General features: G+C 39.9%; 2 long non-coding RNA genes across 3 annotated transcripts; one reads left to right on the top strand and one right to left on the bottom strand.

The window, feature by feature from the left end:
* On the bottom strand, positions 1-2,781 carry LOC143101440 (uncharacterized). The gene is made up of 4 exons (XR_012982324.1): positions 2,670-2,781; positions 1,968-2,088; positions 1,079-1,345; positions 1-585 (listed from the first exon to the last, which is right to left on the bottom strand). It is a non-coding gene; the product is annotated as an uncharacterized LOC143101440 (long non-coding RNA).
* A 585-nt stretch (positions 2,782-3,366) lies between these two features.
* On the top strand, positions 3,367-5,817 carry LOC143101441 (uncharacterized). Of its 2 annotated transcripts, XR_012982326.1 has the most exons (4): positions 3,367-3,451; positions 3,757-3,870; positions 5,080-5,287; positions 5,431-5,817. It is a non-coding gene; the product is annotated as an uncharacterized LOC143101441 (long non-coding RNA). The 2 variants fall into 2 exon arrangements; XR_012982325.1 differs by lacking the exon at positions 3,367-3,451 and having other exon boundaries at positions 3,649-3,870.

The following is a 5,817-nucleotide window of genomic DNA, read 5'->3' on the forward strand; positions in this document are numbered from 1 at the left end:
TTGGCTTTAATATCAAGAGATATTTATTGAAATCAAAACTTCTGATCCATCAGAGGAGGGCAATAAGCAAATAAAAATTAAACAAAAAACATAATAGCTTAAAAGGCTATCAATCCTTCATTGCAACACCACAGCATAAACAAAACAGGGTGGTGGGGCGAGGGGCACTTACTTCTGCTGCCTCTTCAGACAATCAGACAGTAAACATGAACACAACATGAATGAACACTGCTTAAACATAAGAGGGTTGTTGGCGGGGGGCTTACTTCGGCTCCCTCTTAATGTAGGGTATGAGATTGCCCTCATGTTTGAGTTTTGCTATCTCAGCTCTGACCTGTGTATCATTCTCAATAAGGTCTTCACATTTACTTAGAAAATCAGAAATTTTTCCTCTTTTGTTGTAGCCTGCCAAAAGCTCCTCAAATTTTTCTGGTGAAGCTATAGCCAACTCTGGGATAGCTGCTTTTGATCGAACGGTCAGCTCTGTAACACCAGCAATGGTACACGCTTCCCCAAGTTTTTTTCCACGGTTGTAAGCCCGCAGAACCTTCTTGTACCTTGCAACGATGTCTTTTGGACTGGAAGCTGCATCAGTAAGAAATAAAACAAATAGAGATTAACTGGACTGTGAGATGAGACAAAATATTGTTGACATTAACATGCATCACCCATAACTTGACCATGCCTAAGCTGGTTAAGAGTATTTTGGGTATTGGATATTTCAAAGTGGTAATATGGTGGCAGCATGGAGGGGAGTGTCTCCAGGACGCTGGTTTCACTGTTAAGCCTTCATGAGGTGTCGTGGGCCTAACTTAACGAAACATCGGTGAATGAGGGTGCCCACTTGATAACCCCAATGACATGCCACATACTATATACTGCTGTTGGATGGGCCATTTGTCTTGTGTTTGTGACCATTTGTTGGTGGATTTGTGGGTAGCGTGCTTTTTAAAGTTAATTTTGAGTAGGGGCTTCTGAATGTGTTTTTACCTTGGATTTTGGCACAAGGGATTTTAACTTTAATCCTGTGTATTAATGTAATTGTTTTTGTAAACAGGAGCCCTCCCTTATGACTCACCTCTTTGTCCACATTCAGGTTTTGCGGACTTCTGTTCCTTCTTGTGCTTTTTGCGATGCCTTGCTTTTGCCGACTTCTTTTCCTTCCGATGCCTTTTGTCTTTCCTTGTATGCTTTTTTTTGTAACGCCTTTTCTTATGACTTTCATCGTCTGATGACAATGAAGAATTGGAGGAAGAAGAGGAAGATGAATTACTGGTGGAAGAGGACTCAGATGATGACTCAGATGAAGTGGTGTGGTCAGAAGTTGTGGTATGGCATATCTTGTCTGAAAAGAAACAATAAGGAAAGGGGACGGGAAAGTTTAATCAAGTGAAGTTTAAGTGAGAAGCTTCAGTACTCACATACTGTACATTTTGTCAGGTACAAAGGTGTATGTGTGTCCATCCTCAAGACCAACATGGTGACAACATGAAAAAAAAGTTATACTTGATATTTGATATTATCGATGGAGTCTTCAAAGGGCTCTACTGTGTAAGGGTTAATGTATAGAATGCCAGCCATTATCAAAAAAATAAGCCCCGACAGAGCGACCCGGACCCCACTTATTATACGGCTACCTACCAACATAAGAGAAGACACTTCACCTGATGGGTCTTTAAATGTATTTTTTACTGTTTTCATTGGCAAATGATGAGAAACAAACTTCACCAAACTCACTGAACTTGAATACAACATTCTTTAGAACGCAGCTGAACAACTGTCTGTAGTGAATCAGTGGCAAAAAGGCCACTATCCTTGACAGCGGTCAATTATGCTTAGCATAAAGAATTGACAGCCGAACGTGAATGGAGCGTTCTACTTACACTGTGAAGAGCCCTATATTAAAATGTTTTAATCCAAGTGGTGTTTGTTGTTAAGTGTCATATTGAGATAAAGTATTGACTTACCAGCCCCTTGTTTGCGAAGAGTGCAATTCCTTTTTCAGCTTCTTGTTCTTCCTTATCAGGACACCCTCTCTCTCCTTAGCTTTAAGGAGGAGCTCTGATACTGTTGGAGACATAGAGTTTCCTGAAAGACAGAAAGCAAGGAAGAAAAAAATAAATAAATAATAGGTAGAGCATGCTATGTTTCTGTTTTAAAAGCACATCAATACTACATTCATGGTTTGCTCTACATTTGTTCACCATGCAGTATGCTGTTTTTCACCAAAATACAGGCAGTATAACCACAATTAATGACAATAATAAACATAATAGGCTATTTGAAGATTTTGAGAGACTACACATAATACAATTAGTAGTCAGTTCTGCCCTTTGATGGCATATAGGCTTCAACAACTGTGAATGTTTACAGTGTAGGCTACATATGCTAAAAAGCATTTCTTAAATGTTTGCCTCTCGAAAACTATCTGCATCCCTCGGAGTGCTGCTCTCAAAATGTGTTAACGACCTGTGTGTAGCTGCTAAGCTGCTCCAAGACATCCTACAAGCTTTCACGCTAGCTACACCAGATGTGATAAGATAGCCATGCACATTTGACAAGTTGTTATAAACTTTAGGGGGAAAAAGCTAACGCTAGAAACTACTGTTAAGACAGTAAGTTGGATGCATTAATAACAGGCTAATAAGAATGAAAGTTAAGAAACTTACCGGCGGTTTGAGTTGAGTTTAGCACTATCTGGCTGGAACTCCCTTCGTGTCCATCAACGCCATCGTCATCGTCGATTAGGGTTACAGGCGATTTCTTTTCACCATCTAGTTTCCTGATCTTCCCTGACCTTGTAAAAGGTCTAATTTTTCTTTTTGCCATTTCGTGTCTAAGATAAATGGCAATGAAATGTAATGCTATGCTTATTTTCTTCTTTTAATTCCACGTTACTTCGAGATCTTGTCACTAGCCACTTGGTAACATAACGAAAAAATAAAGATTAGCTACCCTCAGCCGGAGTTTCCTGAATTCATTGACTTCAGAATAAGAGTTTAAAATCCCTCTCTTTGGGTTTGAAACTTGCCATGTTGATTTATAATTTGTAAATTGTATACTTTATAGCATGCTATTGAAAACCAACAATGGTAAATGAAGGCTGATAACATTGTGGCAAAACAGTATCATCAGTCAATGCTTATATTTGTATAATGACGTTTCCCCCCACCCTATTGCTGCTGGCTTCACAGCTACCAATGCACTTCTGGCGCGTATTTTTTGGCGCAAACTGGAACACAGTAGCATATTTCCTTATGGAATCAAGATGCCTGGTTTAGCAAGGGAGCTGCGGCAACTAATTGAAGGAAGAAGAAGTAAAAATAATTTAAAGAAGCTTATAAAATGGTTGTAGAGGAGAAGACTGATAAAAAAAAAAGATCAAATGCAACTTTTGCCACCATACAATGAAAATTGAACAGAAGTGTCATGGTGTGGATAAATGTGAATGGTAAGTTGTCTTTTTATCCATAGGTTATATTTATCACAGATAGATAGGCCTACATCTTGAATGAAAACCACTTATATTTTCTATATACTTAGGCTACTGGCATTTTTGTTTCTCATTTTATATTTTGTAGGCTACCAGGCTATGTAGGCATATCGGCCTAGGCTAGAAGACTCATTTCTAATTATCTGAAAAGCCTATACGATTTATATTTATGGGGGAAACATGTATAAGCCTAGGATACTATGAATTGAGATCAAACGAATAACTTTAAGTTTGATTTCATTGCTTGTGTTTTTTGTCCACAGGGTATGTCGACGTCGGGGCAAGCACAAAGGCATAGTCAGGAAATCCATCCGACACCAGACAATCTTCAGCAAATCCAAGATGTGCCTTTTCAGCTGGATGAGGTTCTTATACAGGTATGGACATAGACTACTACAGTAACAGTAGGTATATGTAGGCCAATTAGTTTTTAATGTTGCTTAAACAGGGCCTATACCCATAACAAGGCTTAAATATCAGATAGTCTTTTGGTATAACCTTTGGATGGACAATTAGGCACTTTTAAGTTCATCTTGAACATTCTGATCACAATAGGCCTTTCTCACAAAACGACCGATGGCCCAAAAAGTCTTCAGAGCAGGGACTGGCTCTTCCGGTTCCTGCACCTATAGGCACTACACACCAACCCGATATCGACTGATGGATGCCGGCGGTGGTAGCTTTTCTGCCGATTACACATGTTGAATCGGCACAAAAGCTATCGCCGTCGGCACCTGGCAGCTAACTTTGGGTTGGTGTGTAGCGCCCTTAAACATTGGAAGCTCGAGTACACTGCTCTGAAGACTTTTTGGGCCATCGGTCGTTTTGTGAGAAAGGCCTATAGACAAGTAGGCTAAATTATAAATTCAGGTGTAAAAAGTTACCATGAATCATTATGTTTAATCATTCAGAGCGTACCATTTGCCAAGGTGAAGTGAAATGTGATCACATATCTAAAAAAAAAATAAAGTAGGCTATTCTAAGATTTTTCCTGTGGTAAAAAATAACATGGGGATTTTAAATTATCGCATCTTTTAAACTCTCGCGGGGATGAAAAAGTCTGAAATGCAGACGTTTTCCTGAACACACTTTTGTCCTCTGCCTTCGAGTGGATACTGTGATCTCCGGTACGTGAAGGCGGCACACTTAGATTATTGCTACCCCAGAGCTAACTTGCAATGCAACTTGCCATAGGTAGTTAGCTTCAATTAACAACCGGATCTCCTTATATGGGCAAAGATGGCCGTTTTGGTTCTTTTTTGTAGGCAAACTTCAGAGGTCTATTGAGTCTGCCAGTCTGTCTCTATCAATAATCTATCTGTACTAGATATTTCCATCTAGTTACCTGCACTCTCTTCCATATCTACCCGACTATCATCTATCCATGTACCTATGTCTATTCATCCACCCACATCTATCTATGTCTTCACTTTCTCCCCTTTTCACTCTTTCTGTTTGTCTTACTTCTCTCTCATTCTACCTTCCTCTTTCTCTCCTTGATGCATATTTCATGTGTCCTAATTAGGTGTCTGCTCACTGTTTATTATGCAAATTTTCACCATTACTATAATATTGTGTATTATCAGGTTTGCACAAGGCCTACGGTTAAGACAAGTTGACATGATAACCGATGACATTGCCGCAAGTTCAGCAACACTGACAAGAATGGCCAAACTTTTGAGAAATGTCTGTGTTGAGGCTGTGGAACGAATGCGAAGGAAGAGAGGACAGAGGCTGGGAGGTCGAAGAGAGTTTGTGGCGATAGATGAAAGCCACTTCAGGCACAAAAGAAAAGTAAATGCAAACACAATACACATAATGTATTTTTCTTCTTTTTGTTATTCCTCATCATCTTCCTCTTTCTCCTATTTTTATTACCAAAGAGTAAAATAATGCTTAAACATAATTTGTAATATCCATGTGTGCTTTTTTGACAGTATGGACGTGGCCGGATAACAGGTGGCTGGAAAAGAAAAAAGTGGGTGTTTGGGATGCTCGGTGTGAAGCACTCAAGACGTCGACCTATTCTACGTTTAGTGCCAAAAAGGACAAGACAAGAGCTGGTACCTCTCATCGTCCACCATATTAGAAGAGGGACTTCAGTTTTAAGTGACGAATGGCGAGCCTACCGCCAGGTACTGCCTGCACTGGGGTATGATCATTACACAGTGAACCACAGTCAAGCATTCGTCAATGCAGATACAGGTTGCCACACTCAGCACATCGAGAGGGCTTGGCGGAGTTATAAGGAGATCATCTCAAGATGCAGGGGGAATCGGACAGAGGACTTGTTAACAGATCACCTTACACTAATTGAGTGGAAT

The sequence above is a fragment of the Alosa pseudoharengus genome, unplaced genomic scaffold (assembly GCF_046254945.1).
Source record: "Alosa pseudoharengus isolate Yale_2024_CS ecotype anadromous, Long Island Sound unplaced genomic scaffold, YU_APseudo_1.1 YU_APseudo_1.1_scf_35, whole genome shotgun sequence".
Lineage (NCBI taxonomy): Eukaryota > Metazoa > Chordata > Actinopteri > Clupeiformes > Clupeidae > Alosa > Alosa pseudoharengus.